Raw genomic sequence first — 16,589 nt, forward strand, 5'->3', positions numbered from 1 at the left:
GAGAATGCATTTTTCCAGGAGGTTAGAACTGGAATAAATTGGCCAGAATAACAGGGACTAGATTTTGGCTTAAAATAAAGAACTTGGAATTATTAACATTAATAAGCAGAACCTGGACGACCACCTGTGAAAATCCACATAACAGATGAGTGTCAATGTAGATGACCTCCAAAGTTCCAAAAGGAAGAACCCTTGATTTGACCTCTATTTACCGGGTGCTATTGTGTGACTCAGCCCTGTGATTTTTACCAAGATGTCAGCTCTGTAAACCATCTATATATACAAGTAAACCTTAAGTGACAGGCAGGATCACTATTAGTGAGCCGCTGGAATACAGCCAGAGGGTGAAGCCATCTGCATTGCCACACTCCTTCCCAGGGCCAGACAAGTGCAGGTACTTAAAATAACATTCCCCAAAATGTTTGCCCAAAGCATTAATGGGTTAGCATTTTGTCTTTATTTTTGATCTTATGATATGCTTATCAGCAGTACATGAAAAACAAGGAAAAATGTAGAAAAAACAAAGCAAATGTTAATTGCTTTCTGTATCTTGTGTCATTTGTCCTCAACTGCTATTAGAACAGATTATTGATAGGGAATTACTTATATGGCTTAAAGGGGATTGTGAAGATTAGTAAGGAAAAATAAGAACCAAGAATAAATTCTGTAAGATATTAAACTAAGAAGCAAAAGCCCAGACAGTAACTTGTCACACAGTTAATGCACAACATCCACTTAGAACAGCAGCTGCACTAACACCTCTGTTTTCTGTGCAGTGGAATTCTGTTATTTAAGTCTGATGGGACACACTTGTTCAGCAATTACTATACAGTGAATTGCTTTTACATCGCATGTGAAAGTTCACATGCCAGTGGCTTCTAAATAAAAATAATGCACCTGTCATCTAATGTTTGGTGACATTGAATTAATTATCCTCCCACCATCTGGAATCATCTCCATCAAAGAGATTTGATTAATAAAGTATATTTATTAACTGAGACTTAGTAGAAACAGTTAGAGATGATGAATATTTGATGATTATGTTAAGCAGAAGCAATAGCTAGATTAATTTTTAAATCCATTTCATGAAAAATATTTTTTAAAAACATCTTTTTATATGCTAAACACTCTGTCACCAAACGTAGGGTTGCCTTTACCTTACTCTTAATTTAAAATGCAATCTCATTAGGGAATGCTCAAGTGTGAGGGGCAAATGAGTCATAGATGTCTTCCTTGGTTTTGAGTACAAAAAATACTCTAGAGTCACCTGTTCATGAATTCATATATTTATACTAAAAATTCTCTTCCTTTCCCAGAGCTTCCTGAAATAAAAATGGGAAGAGAGTAACCTAACAAGGGAGTCAGGCCTGGATGGGATGAAAGGAAACAGGTGGGAAAGAAAGAATGGCAAGGTTCACAAGAGGCTAAAGAAAGGGGGGAGTATGGGGGAGAGTAAAGTTGAGTCTACGGGAAAGGGGGTTAAAACATAAGAGTAGAAATCTGAGACAACACTAGAGCCTGGAGTGAAGAAATAGGATAATTGGAATAAAGGTCAAACAAAAAGCAAAACTGAGACAAACTGTAAACCACCCTTTTAGAATACTCAAGCACTGAATAATGAGAAACTATCTAAAGTCAAGTTGTCTTAGTCATCATATAAATGAGGATCATGCCCTTTCTACTTATCTCTCATTATGTGCCCCTGAATTTCCATATTTCTTTGTCCTTAAATTACATAAAATAGTTATTGAATAAATTTCCTTAACAAAACCAACCTCAGGTCACTATAGTCAATAGTTCTAAAATTCCACTGTAATTGCAACTAAAAATTATGATGCAAGAATCAACAAACAACCTTTAACACTACTACTGAATTAAAAAGACAATGTAATATAGTATTAAAAGAAGAGTATGATGTTATTTTATAGAATAAGAAACTAAATAGTACTTGCCAAAGGTAATGCGCTTCACAAATGTTGAAAAATAGAAATATGTGACCCAATTTCTTCCCTGCACATTTTAGTATACTATTAAATATATTAATGTTTTATATATTGTCTTTTTTGAAATACAATTCCAAGGGTCATACATGCAAAATGAATTTTGATCTTTACACCTCACGAATTCTATAGCAGGTGTTTGAAAAAATAAGCATTGATATTGAATTAAATGAATTAAAATATTAATTATCAAATACTTCTGGAAGCTGAAAAGAAACACAACTTAAACTGTCTACACGAATCTCCTCTAGTATTAAATTAACTGAAGTCTTCTACGTGCTAGGCATTATGTTGCGTGTTGGAAATAAAGACATAGATATGGTCCCTGCTTTCATGAAGCTTCTACTCTATTGGGAGAAACAGAAAAAAAACCCCTCATGTCAGTAAATTTATAATTCTAAACTGTGATAAGTGCTATATAGGTGAAGTGTAGTGTTGAAGGTATAATGAAAATTATAACAAAAGGAACTGATTTTGATTGGAGCATCATCAAGGAAGCCTCCTTCGAGAAAATGACTTGCAAGATGTGATAAATAGATAGAGGCCAGCCAAGTTAAGGGAAAAAGCAGTCCAAGCACAGTTCTAAAGCAGTGGATAGTTCTGAGGCAGACAAGAGCTTGTGAGTTCAAGGAACTGAATGAAGGCTGCTGTGGCTGGAGCAGGAGAATAGGGGGATTTTGGGGAGAGACGAGTTCCAAGAGGCAAAGAGAAGCCACAATGCAGGACTTTGTAGGACATATTAGGGATTTTGGATTTTAACTTAATGAAAAACAACTAAATGCTTTAAACATAAGACTCACATGATTTGTTTTGTAAAGCTCCATCTCTACAACTTAGAGAATGGGTGAGAGAAAAGCAAGGGTCAAGACAGGGAGATTAGTCAAGAGGTGACTTATAAATGATTATGGCTTGGTAGTATTGGGGGATATGGAGAGAAAGGGATAGATTTAAACTATAATTTGGAAGTAAAATTGGCATTGGCCAGAAATTTCAGAATGTTGTTAAACAGTAATGGTGGTATATTTGTCTTGTTCTTGATTTTAATGAGAATTCCTTAAATATTATATCATTATTGGCATAAGTTTGATATTCCTCAGGAAGTATAAGATACTTACAACTCTGTGTAAGTGAGTTGGGTCTGTACTTTTCTTTCAGGTCTTCCCTTGATCAACAATATTTTCCTATCAAGAATGCATGCTTGGGGTACCTGGGTAGCTCAGTCAGTTAAGCATCTGCCTTAGGCTCAGGTCATGATCTCAGGGTCCTAGGATTGAGCCTATGTCTGGCTCCATGCTCAGCAGGGAAGCCTGCTTCTCCCTCTGTTCCCCCCCACCCCACTTGTGATTTCTCTCTCAAATAAATAAATAAAATCTTTAAAAAAAAAGAACTCATGCTTGCTTTGGATATTGGTGCATTAAGGTTTTCTTCTTCAATAATCCACACTCCCTCCAGCTACCGCCCTTGCTGTTGTCCCTTTCATAGCCAGGTCGTGAGAGAGTTTTCTGAATGCTCTTTACTTTGTCACCTATAACTTGCTCTTCAACAAACTCTAACATGGTGTCTACCCTTGTTATTCCACCAAAATTACCTTTGCCAAAGTCACCAGTGACCTATGGGGATGATGCTCATCTAGGGAGGCAGTGAGTTAGAGCTCTGGTATTTCTTTTTAAATTTTCACCTTCTGCATTTGTTTCTTCATCTATAGAATGGGGATAATAATAGCAGAGGGTTGTTGGGAGCATTAAGTGAGGTAATTCATATAACCTCATGAAATAAAAACGCCTCCATATAGTAAATGTTCAGTAAACCTTAGCTACTGATATTATACCTTATTTGATTTCTATACAACATTTTGAAGATTTAAACACTCACTTTCTTAAACATTTTCCTCTACTTGGCAACACATTCTACTGATTTTCCTTGTACTTCTCCAAGTGCATCATTTCTATATTCTTCTTCCTCTACTTAACTTCTTAGTGTATGTTTCTCAGCTTGTGGCCACCTTCTTCTACTTCTGACCCCCCTCCTATGCAATCTCACCCACTCCCATTACTGTGTGCTGACTGCCTCCTCCCCACAATCAGTCATGTAATACAGACTCTTTTTCTGAACTCCAGGCTCAGATCTAATTAGATGCTGGACAGGCATCTCAAACTTGTGGTATAAACCCTCATCCAAATTGTTCCTCTTATGATACACAATGTCCAGAAATGGGAGAATAATCTGTATCAGCACCTTCTCATCAGTTAATGATACCCTCAAGTTATGTCTCAGATCTATCTACCCCTCTCTGTCTCCACCAAAATAGCAAACAAGAATCATATCTCGCTTGCCTACTGCAGAGGTCTCCTAAGTAGCCACTCTACATTTACCCTTTCTATCCTGCATCTTTCACCAATGTGAAACAAACAGCAAGATGTGAAACATGAAAAGAATTAAAACAATTAAAATAAAGAAGCAAAATCACTATGTTCATTTCCTCAGACACCATCATATATATATATATCCATTGCTTTCAATGGAAAATCTAATAGAATTAATAAAATTAGCAATTAGAATCAATAAGATAATTGGGTAAAGTGACCAGACACTAAATAAAAATATAGAAACCAAGAGCTTTCCCATATACCAGCAATACTCACAGTCCTATTATTTTCTTCTCACCTGTGCCCCTTCTTAAAAATCCCATACACTTGGGGAACATGGGTGGCTCAGTCGGTTAAGCATCTGACTCTTGGTTTTGACTCAGGTCATGATCTCAGGGTCGTGAGATTGAGCCCAGCATCGGGCTCTGTACTCAGTGTGGAGTCTGTTTTAGACTCTCTCTCTCTCTCCCCCCATGCCCTGCTTGAACCTCTCTCGCTTTCTCTTTCTCTCTCAAATAAATGAATAAATTTTTAAAAAAATCTTTTAAAAAAAACCTCCCATACACTCTCTGTAAGTCAGTTGAATTGGCTGCAGGGCTTTCTTGACACAGGTGATTGGACCAGAGGTGAGTCGACTAGATTCTCTATGCTCAAAGTGTGGGTATGAGACCCAGTGATCGCAGTCTGTTATTAGCACTGGGCTTATGAAGGTATGCAAACCGGGGAACAAGGCTGCCATTTTTGCCATTTAATTCTAAGTTTACTAACGAGCAAGAAGAGTCAGGCTATAAGATAAGCAAGAGAACAGAGCAGTTTCACAGAAAAGAGACATTATGCAACCAGAGAAGAAAACAAAAGGCAGAAATATCTTGGTTCATGATGGCTTTTTAGTTCCTGATTCTAAACCCTCTGCTACACATGAAAAAGTGCTCAACATCACTGGGCATCAGGGAAATACAAATCAAAACCACAATGAGATACCATCTCACACCCATGAGAATGGCTAAAATTAACAAGTCAGGAAACAACAGATGTTGGTGAGGATGTGGAGAAAGGGGAACCCTCTTACACTGTTGGTGGGAATGCAAACTGGTACAGCCACTCTGGAAAACAATATGGAGGTTCCTCAAAAAGTTGAAAATAGAGTTACCCTATGACCCAGCAATTGCACTACTGGGTATTTACCTCAAAGATACAAACATAGTGATGCAAAGAGGCACCTACACCCCAACATTTATAGCAGCAATGTCCACGATAACCAAACTGTGGAAAGAGCCCACATGTCCATCAATAGATGAATGATAAAGAAGTTGTGGACACACACACACACACACACACACACACACACACACACACAGGAATATTACGCAGCCATCAAAAATGAAATCGTGTCATTTACAATGACTTGGATGGAACTAGAGGGTATTATGCTAAGTGAAATAGGTCAGTCAGAGAAAGACAATTATCATATGGTCTCACTCATGTGGAATTTGAGAAACAAGGCAGAGTATTGTAGGGGAAGAGAGGAAAAAATGAAACAAGATGAAACCAGAGAGGGAGACAAACCATAAGAGACTCTTAATCATAGGAAACAAACTGAGGGTTGCTGGAGGGGAGGGGGGTGGAAGGAAGGGGTAACTGGGTGATGGACATTGGGGAGGGTATGTATTGTAATGAGCACTGGGTATTATATAAGACTGATGAATCACAGACATGTACCCCTGATATAAAAAATACATTATATGTTAAACCCTCTGTTATATCCCAGATCAGCACGTATATTTAACATAAAACCAATCAAAATACCAAAGATGTTTATATTTTGGAACTAGGAGAATTGATACTAAATTCATAAGGAAGACAAAAATAAAAGCAAATGACTATCAACATCTTACCAGGTAGTAGGCACTAATTAGGATCCTTTGCATTAAAGTGTCAAACACAATAAAATAGGAATCATTATTATTCTCAGTTCAAGGATGAAGAAATCAAAGTTAGAGTAGGTTACTATCCAAATTTAAATATCTAGTAAGTAGCACCATAGATGGGTAAGACATACAAGAAAATATTTAAAAAGGAGAGTAATGAAACTGTATTTCCAGTGCTAGATGTTAAAATATATAACTAAAATAATTAAAATAATGTGGCAGTAATACAAAAATTAACAGAACGCATACCTCTAAAATAATCTTAGTATATATGAGTTAGTACATGATAAAGAAAGCATTATGAACAAATGTGTAAGGAAGTTATTATCAGATATGGTATTGAGAAAAAAGTCGAGTTTCATCTTCATCTTAACAATAGTCGCTATATAAATTTTAGGTGGAAGAAAGGATTACAATGTGTAAAGGCAAAACTAGAAGAAAATATGAGTGTATATTTAACGGATTTCTTGAAAGCATAGGATTTCAAAACACAGAAGTAATTAAGGAAATTGGGAAAGAAATACCAACCAAGAAATTTACAATTTCTGTATCTCAATGTACAATAAACATTAAAGGCAAACCTTAAAATGAGAATATTTATAACATTCATATAAATATAACATAATATTTATAACATAATAATCCTATATATGATATAGGATTGTTATCTTGTATATGTGTGTGTGAATGTTTAATGTGATATTAAGGAAATACAAGGAATAAATAGAAAGTTAAAATGAAATAATATTTGATAAAAATTTTTAACATTTAAAAAATGTAATACTTAAAGCTAGTGAGGGTAGAACAAGGATGCAACCACTATTTGTGAATGTGTAAACTAACTTAAAAAAACAAACTTTCAGGGGTGTCTGGGTGTCTCAGTCAGTTAAGCATCTGACTCATGATTTTGGTTTAGGTTATGATCTCAGGGTCCTGGGACTGAACCCTGCATTGGGCTCAGCCCTCAGTGGGGAGGCTGCTTGAGATTCTCCCTCTTCTTCTGCCCCCCCCCCACATGTGCTCTCTCTCTATTTCTCTCTCTCTTTCTCTCTAAATAAATAAATCTTAACAAAAAATTAGGAAAGTAATTTGAGTATATGTATCAAGAATCTTAGGGGTGCCTGGGTGGCTCAGTCGGTTAAGTGTCTACCACTGGCTCAGGTCATGATTCCAGTATCCTCGGATCAAGTCCCACGTTGGGCTCCCTGCTCATCAGGGAGTCTGCTTCTCCCTCTGCCTCTAACCTCCTCACCGCTCCCACCCTTCCTCGCGCTCATGCTCTTTCGAGTGCGCACTCTCTCTCTCTCTCAAATGAATAAATAAAATCTTAAAAAAAAAGAATCTTAAAAATTTCCATACTCATTAACTCAATAATTCTAATTCCAGAAATCTAGTAAAGAAAAAAACAAGAGATATGTTTAAAGATGCTTGCCAAAGTATGTTAATTCTGCATTATATGTACTAGTTAAAACACATTTAAAAAAATGAAACAAAGTAAAAGGCTTAAATTTCCAAGAACAAGGGAATAGTCAAATAAAATATTGTATCTCCATATAGTGAAATATTATGCAATCATTAAGAATAATACTTTAAAAAACTAATATTCATGAAATATTGCACCCTTTGATGGTTATTCTCCTTTTCTTCATGTTCCTTTTTTTTTTTTGACATTTCACTTTCTCTATAACCACTATTAAAAGATGCAGCAACAGAGGGTTAAACATATTCCACATAATCTAGAGTTATTCACTAGCGCTGTGAAGAATAAGAAAATGACACACAATCAGCAATGACTAACGTTAAGCCCCTAGCTTGCCTGTGGAATTACCATTATACTTCCCAATTGCCTGCTACCATGGCTAATTGTAAGTTGGCATGGTTACTTCCATACCAATTGGCATTGGCCACAGATAAATTGCTGTGATTTTTTAAATTATAGTTATTATTCTACTCCATCTGTTCTCTTCATTTTTTGAGTCAGCTGTCAAATCAAACACATAAGTCCTTCCTAAAAGTTGTAGAAGTTTTACATGTTACCAGAATAAATGGAACAATTGCATAACACTGATATTCAGTGGAATTCTACAAGGTGAACCAAGAGAGAATTAACAGGAAGTAAGGTGACATGTCAACAGTTGTTTTAGTGATGATGGGAAACTGCTATATTTATAATAACAGTATTTAACATTCTTGCATTAGTTTTAAATGCTAGGCATAATTGCCAAGAAGGCTTTACTAGTAAAATCCTAAAAATACATTTCAACTCTGACCTGCTTTTTCCAGTTGTTCTGGTCTCAATTTTATTTTAGCTAAAATTAATAAACACTTGAGACTATGTGGAAGTACTAAATAATTCCTTGGTTTAATAATTTGACATATTGTATTTCTCTATTCCCATTCCAATTAAGAGTTTTATTTTTCAATAATATTTTCCTATTATGCATAAAGCATCCTTGCCATTTCAAATATGAAAATATCTTTTGACACAGTCTCCAAGACCCATTGTGTAAACATAACTTTAAGATTATACTGCAGGTCATGGGAGAAGAAGAACAAAGTAAACTTGCTAAACCTATTCAACCTTTTTATTCTAAAGTAGAGTTTAACTTTTATATTAAAATAAGAAAATTTTATCTTATGTTCAATTTATTACAAAAATGGTCCCATTTTTACCCCTCCATGTATCCATACCCCTTACAATATGGCTTTGCAGCTTATATGATTGAGAAGTGGCATCTATTTTCCCAGCCCTTGAATCTGGGCTGGGTTTGGGAATTGCTTTAGCCAATGACATAATAATGGCAGAGGTGATGGCCTGCTAGTTCTGAGCTAGGGACCTTAAGAAGCCTTATATGCTTCTGCTTGCTCTCTTTGGACCCCTGCTTTTACCTTGAAAACAAGATTGGGATTATTGTTGGAGGATGAGAGACTATTTGGAGTAGACATGTTGTCTATCAGAGCCCAACCTCGACAGGCCACCCTCAGCCAACCTGCCAGCTGAAAAGACATATATAAGCAAACCTAGACAAGATCAGCTGACACCAAAGAATCACTGAGCTAAGCCCAGTCTAAACCGCTAAATCACAGAGTCATGAACTAAATAAATGAATGTTGTGTTAAGCCACTAAGTTTTGGGGTGATTTGTTACACACCAGTAGTTAACTAATATACCCTCTTGTCTTTGTTTAATTATTTAGAAGGAAAATTAAGAAGTAGTATTAGGCAAATAAAAAGTAGATATGATAATTATATCAAATCTACTTTTCTCAAAATATCAATGTTTAATTTTTTCATATTTTGGCTGTTGAGGATACTTTTATTGAGCACTTTTTAATTACTAATTGCTCATTTCACTCCTACAACAATCTCATGAAGCAGAAATTATCTTTATTTTATAGAAAAGGAGACCATTGTAAAGAAAACAAGCGACATATCCAGATTCACACAGCTGGCATGGTAGAGCTGGACTGAAACATGGAACACAAAGAATGTGAATCTATTTATTCTATGATGGGTCACCATCAGTTCTACAATGAAGTGTTAAGTCTAAGCTCTCTTTGGAGTGGCATTCCAGAAACTAGGAATGTGTGTTTTCTGTTGAATGACCTAGATGCTGCTCCCTGAATGTTCTGAAAAATAGTTTATGTATATTACATAGACTTACTCACTTGGGCTTTTTCTCATTCTCCAATAAATTTTAAATGGCTAAAATCCCACTGCTACCCTTCTGAATTCTCAATTCAAGTTCAATATGCAATTACTATAACAACAACTGAATGAAAAATTAACTGATACAAAGAGAAAATATCTTCTAGTATGAAAGGTCTTGGCTTATTTTAAGCCATAATTGTTTTTTATAGTAACAAATGATTACTATTGCTTGCCTGATTGACTATAGGTCTCATGATATTTAATGCTAGACGTCAATATTTTAGTTATTTACTGGTAGGCAAAATAATTTATTTGTGGGACTTATATAAAAATAGTCAACTTCTAACCTTGGTTGTTATGAGTTGAGTATGAAGTTTAAATCAATCTACGAGAAATAAATCAAAATAAAATGCTACTGATTAAATTGTCCATCATTCTCATTAGCCTAGCACTTAACATATCAGGCCTATATATTTATTATATGTCTCAGGTGCTAATACATTTTTTTTTTTTTAAAGATTTTTTTTTTTTTTATTTGAGAGAGAGAGAGAGAGTGAGAGAGAGTGCAAGAGGGGGTAGGGTTAGAGGGAGAAGCAGACTCCCCGCCGAGCAGGGAGCCCGATGTGGGACTCGATCCTGGGACTCCAGGATCATGACCTGAGCCGAAGGCAGTCGCTTAACCAACTGAGCCACCCAGGCGCCCGCTAATACATTTTTAATACTGGAAACAAACATCTACAGAATAACAGGAAATGAATTCAGTGTCTCTGCTCTTTAACACTCACTTAACTAGTAACCAAAATGAATAGATTAAGCTATAAAATAGGTAAGTATGGACATTTTCTAGTAAGCATTTTCCATTTCTCCTATCACACCTTTAAAAGAATCCACCAAAGACAAAGACTGTACATCATACATAACATCAATACAAAGTCTAAATATATATTTTATTTTAGGGGCACCTGGGTGGCTCAGTTAGTTAAGTGTCTGACTCTTGATTTCTGCTCAGGGCATGATCTCCACCCTGGGTGTGAAGCCTGCTTAAGATTCTCTTTCCTTCTCCCTCTGCCCCTTCCCCCATAAAAGTAAATAAATACATAAGTAAATATATATATTTTATTTTAGGCTGGTCAATGAAAATTTGAGTTATGTCCTTTGAAAATTACCTGATGTTAATTGCTGATAGAAGAAATACAGATAAAGGGAAGCAAGGGCAAAAATGAACTATGGGGACTTCATCAAGATAAAAAGCTTTTGCACAGCAAAGGAAACAGTCAACAAAACCAAAAGACAACCGACAGAATAGGAGAAGATATTTGCAAATGACATATCAGATAAAGGGCTAGTATCCAAAATCTATAAAGAACTTACCAAACTCAACACCCAAAGAACAAATAATCCAATCAAGAAATGGGCAGAAGACATGAACAGACATCTTTCCAAAGAAGACATCCAAATGGCGAACAGACACATAAAAAGTGCTCAACACCGCTCGGCATCAGGGAAATCCAAATCAAAACCTCAATGAGATATCACCTCACACCAGTCAGAATGGCTAAAATAACAAGTCAGGAAACAACAGATGTTGGCGAGGATGCAGAGAAAGGGGAACCCTCCTACACTGTTGGTGGGAATGCCAGCCGGTGTGCCACTCTGGAAAACAGTGTGGAGGCTCCTCAAAAAGTTGAAAAGAGAGCTACGGTACAACCCAGCAATTGCACTACTGGGTATTTACCCCGAGGATACAAATGTAGTGATCCGAAGGGGTATGTGAACCCCAGTGTTTATAGCAGCAATGTCCACAATAGCCAAACTATGGAAAGAGCCAAGATGTCCATCGACAGATGAATGGATAAAGATGTGGTATATATATACAATGGAATATTATGCAGCCATCAAAAGGAACAAAATCTTGCCATTTGCAACAACGTGGATGGAACTAGAGGGTATTATGCTAAGCGAAATAAGTCAATCAGAGAAAGACATGTATCATATGATCTCACTGATATGAGGAATTCTTAATCTCGGGAAACAAACTGAGGGTTGCTGGAATGGTGGGGGGTGGGAGGGATGGGGTGGCTGGGTGATAGACATTGGGGAGGGTATGTGCTATGGTGAGCGCTGTGAATTGTGTAAGACTGTTGAATCACAGACCTGTGCCTCTGAAACAAATCAGACATTATATGTTTAAAAAAAAAAAAGGAGATAGTAGGAAGGGAAAAATGAAGGGGGGAAATCAGAGCGGGAGACGAACAATGAGAGACTATGGACTCTGAGAAACAAACTGAGGGTTCTAGAGGGGAGGGGGGTGGGGGATGGGTTAGCCTGGTGATGGGTATTAAAGAGGGCACGTATTGAATGGAGCACTGGGTGTTATATGCAAACAATGAATCATGGAACACTACATCAAAAACTAATGATGTAATGTATGGTGATTAACATAACATAATAAAATAAAATTAAAAAAAAAGTAAGACAAGTTTAAGTGCAAAAAAAAAATACAAATGATTGGATACATGGTTTAATTATAAATAACCCCAGGCAGTTTTGGAGTAGTAAAGTACTCTTGTACTCTACCCTACATTATAATAGACTTTTCAATAGTTTTATTCATTTGAATATCACATTTTGTACAAAATTCTACAATGATGTCTTGTTAAATAAACCAACGAAGAATAGGGATCAATTGGATGTTTTTCCAGTGGATTCTGTCAGGTAAAAATATTTACAACAGCTATAAAACCAGAGAAATAAATATTTAAACATAATTTTCCAACTTAAATAACTATTTTATGTCATATGGCATTTCAGGACTGAGGTAACCTTCTGGTAACAACAAGACAATAAAAATCACAAGTCACTGAAAATTTACAGCAACCAGTTTCCTGATGTTTTAAGAGATGAATTAAAGCAGGAACCATATGAATTTGTTAGTTTTGCAGTTGCATTATTATAAGTATAACTCAGAGTGGAAGAAAAGATCAGTAATCGAGATGATCAAAGTAGGTAAGGGCCATATGTTTAAATAAGAGTAAGTCAAAACCTGCTTAACCATGAACACTCTTGACTACAGAATGTCAAAGGTTGGATGCTATCCACATCTCCCAGAGCCAGATGGTTCATGAAGAAAAGAGCATTTGATTGTCCTTTTTCTTTTCACTGAACTTAAGAAATCTTCAAGGATAAGATCGTTTTAATTCACCAAATGGAAAAGTTCCACACTAGCTGAAATGTCTTAGTCCTTGTAAAGATTTGCTACCTATGTACCCACATTAACTTAAATGTCACTCTTGAATGAACAAAATCGACTACATTTTAGCTAGAAAATGTAGAGAAAATGTCAGGAAAAGTGTGCCATGAACAGCAGTTGCCACTGGATGTTTCTCTCTCACAATCAAATGATATTTAACAATAAAGTTGGGCAGAATCAAGTTTAACACCTAAGAAATCAGTTTTTAAACTAAGTTAGTCAGGGCTTGAATGAAAACATAAAAGAATTGGGTTAAAAGCAAACCCAATCACATGAAGCAATTACTTAAAGATACTGAATGCTATAATGAAGCAGATGTTCACATTTGCTTTTCTATTTTCTTCTTCTTTTCATAATGTAACCAAGTAATATTCCTCCCATTTTGACAAAGACCTAAAGTAAAAACCTGGGCTCAGGGTTTAGGAATGAAGATCACTTTAATGAACCCCTGCTAAATCTCCTTTTTCTAATGTGATGGTCAGAGCTTACTTCATGCATTTACATTTGGTCCCATAATAAGAGTTTGGCTGTATCATTGCTGGGAAGGCTAACAGATAGGGATAACTGTCACCTCAAGAGTGGAATCTCCACTTTGTTCACTAGTAGCAGTCCCTTCAACATCTCCAAGTGTACTGAAGAACCTAAGGAAAATCCCCCAAAGAAGGGATGTTTGGGATCACTCCTATAGAAACAGAAAAGCCAGAACACAAACCCCAGGGGTGGGTCTATTCTTCAGTCAGAATATAGACCTCCTCCCTCCTGCTTCATGAGGTATGCTGTTAGAGTCAAAGGATCCTTGAGTGATGCTCACCTGACTTTGGCAGCAGGCAATGGGGCAATGGGATAGGGTCATTCCTATCCAGCTAAATGATAAACCCCCAAAAAAGGTAAACCTGAAAGTAGATCTCTTCAGGGAGAGTCCTGCCAGCATCAGTAATTTGAGAAAGAACCAATCTTTCAAATAATTTTCACTTCAGGACTGATTTGGCTGAATTGTGCTTGCTCAGGTAATACATGAGTTTCTTCCCTGTCATAAGTTGCTTATAAACTCAGGACTATACTTTCAAATGAGGTCCTCTATACTTGTTCAAGTTTCATGAGTTCTTCTCTGGACTAAGGATACCACATTAGACATGTTGAGGATCTTCTCCGTCTGGCTTAAGAGTTAAACTGGCCTGCAGGATAGATTTCCCATCAAGAAAAACAGCAGATTCCTCTACTTGGTTTATACTGGATTATAGGATACCACATAGTGGTATCATCACTATGAAGATATCCAAAGACCATCTCTTTGACAGTTGATATATGTTTTCTTGTTCAACTGGTAGCCATGTGCCTTTGGTAGGTATGACATCTCTGAACAATAACAACTCCCTGAATTCTTTTGTTATGCAAATAGTGAGTTGTATCATTCAAAACAGTCAAATTTTAAATACAGTAAAGGCCACAATAAGGCATTTAAAGAGGAAAGGTAGATCTTATTGTAATTATATACTCAGTCTTCCACAAAGAATTGAAAATCAAATTAAATTGTCTTTTAGCAGGTGGGGGAATGGGCAAAATGGGTGAAGGGGAGTGGGAGGTACAGGCTTCCAGTTATGGGATGAATACATCATGAGGATGAAAGGTACAGCATGGGGAATATAATCAGTGGTATAATAATAGTGTTGTATGGATAGTAGCTACACTTGTGGTGAGGACAGCATAATGCATAGACTTGTTGAATCTCTATGTTGTACACCTGAAACTAATGTAACATTGTCTGTCAACTATACTGTAGAGGCCGCTTTTAGGCAACAGGCTCGAGTAATGGAAACTTGAGCAAGGCAAAAGGGCCCACGGTGATTACTGAGCTGAAGCAAACAGGCTCATTAAGCCATAGGCTCTAACTGACCAATGGGCTGCTTACAACTAGGCACAGTCCGTAAGATTACCAAAAAAGGGAAAATTCCATACGTCCTCATACTCCCTTATTCTGCCCTATAATTATAACCTCTCACTACCCCCTCGTGGCAGATAGTCTCTCCTTGCTGTTCTGCCCACAGCTCCCTTGCAGTGTATTCAATAAACTTCTATCTCTTTTGTTCTGCCTTGGGTGAATTCTTTCACTGCCAGCACTGCCTGCCCCCATCCAATTTTGGGATGCCCAAAAAATACTTTAATAAAAAAATTAAAAATAGATAGTCTTTGTTCAGAAAACAAATTATGCTGTAAGCAGTGCAAGAATCTCATGCTTGTGTCACATAGAAATGAGTGCTTCACATACTTTTCTTATTTAGTTAATCTAGAAACAGTTTCTAATCTAGAAGCAAAAAGATGGCATTAATTATTTATCTTATGGGAAAATACATGTGGTCATAGATCAGAATATGTAGCGTGGAACACTGAAAAAATGCAAACATTTGCTATTTGGTAAGTAATAATCAAAGCAGAATATGTTTTTATTATAAGGGTTGCTATGTGAATTTTACATTTGGCTATAAACCATCTGAATTATAATTCTCATTCAAGGTATTGTCTTTTCTATTTGATGCTTTATTTCTTCCTGTTATCTCTATCATTCTCCACAAATATTTTCACCTCATGGTGAAATTGACTATTTGAAAGCAATTGTTAATAGGTATGAGGAATTAGAAGGGAAATCTTTGAAGCCAAATATATGCAATATTTTTCTATACTTCATAGCCTGTGAGAATCTATTACTGAGCGATACCAACTATGTATATAAAATATCAAAATAACCACTAAGATTTTAGTGAGATGGTGACTTTAAATTACAGAGAATTTATGTGTTTCCTTATTCTCACTTATTCCTACAGGTAAAGTCCCATTAATAAAACAGGAAATGTATAAATAAGACATTTATTTAAAGGCAATGACTGTCATTCTAAAGCAAAAATATTCAAAAGATCGCTAAAAAGAGAGATCTACTTTTAAAATATAGTCGTAATTTAATGGAATTCTCCTCAATTATATGATTACTATATAACTATCCTTTTTTCTTCCTCACAGTTCTGTGAGGAAAAGTAATTAGCAAGTAGCTTACAACATGTATAATTTGTCATAATTATTATAGATGCTCATTCTGTCTAAAATACTTATTAAAGAAGCAAATAACTGATCACGGCCCAGAAATCTAAATACAGGCAAGACTGTCTAATTTGAGATTATCTCTCCCCCTTCCCTTCTTGTGGCTGTCCAATTACAAGACATTTTGTGAAACAAAGGAATGGTGCTGTTTTTGTTCTATTTAAAAATAAAACTAGATTTATGAAATGCAGAAGAATTCAAATGATTGTCTGAATGGAAATTTTGGAAGACTAAGGCACTCCTATTCTCTGTACGTTCAGTAGAAGACTATAAATTTTTAAAACAAAGATTGCTTGGATATTGG

General features: G+C 36.1%; 1 protein-coding gene across 2 annotated transcripts in view; it reads right to left on the minus strand.

The window, feature by feature from the left end:
• Positions 1-16,589, minus strand: part of COL19A1 (collagen type XIX alpha 1 chain) — a 327,156-nt gene that overhangs the window by 219,385 nt on the left and 91,182 nt on the right. The gene's annotated exons all lie outside the window — the stretch shown is intronic.

Source organism: Halichoerus grypus, chromosome 9 (genome assembly GCF_964656455.1).
Source record: "Halichoerus grypus chromosome 9, mHalGry1.hap1.1, whole genome shotgun sequence".
NCBI lineage: Eukaryota > Metazoa > Chordata > Mammalia > Carnivora > Phocidae > Halichoerus > Halichoerus grypus.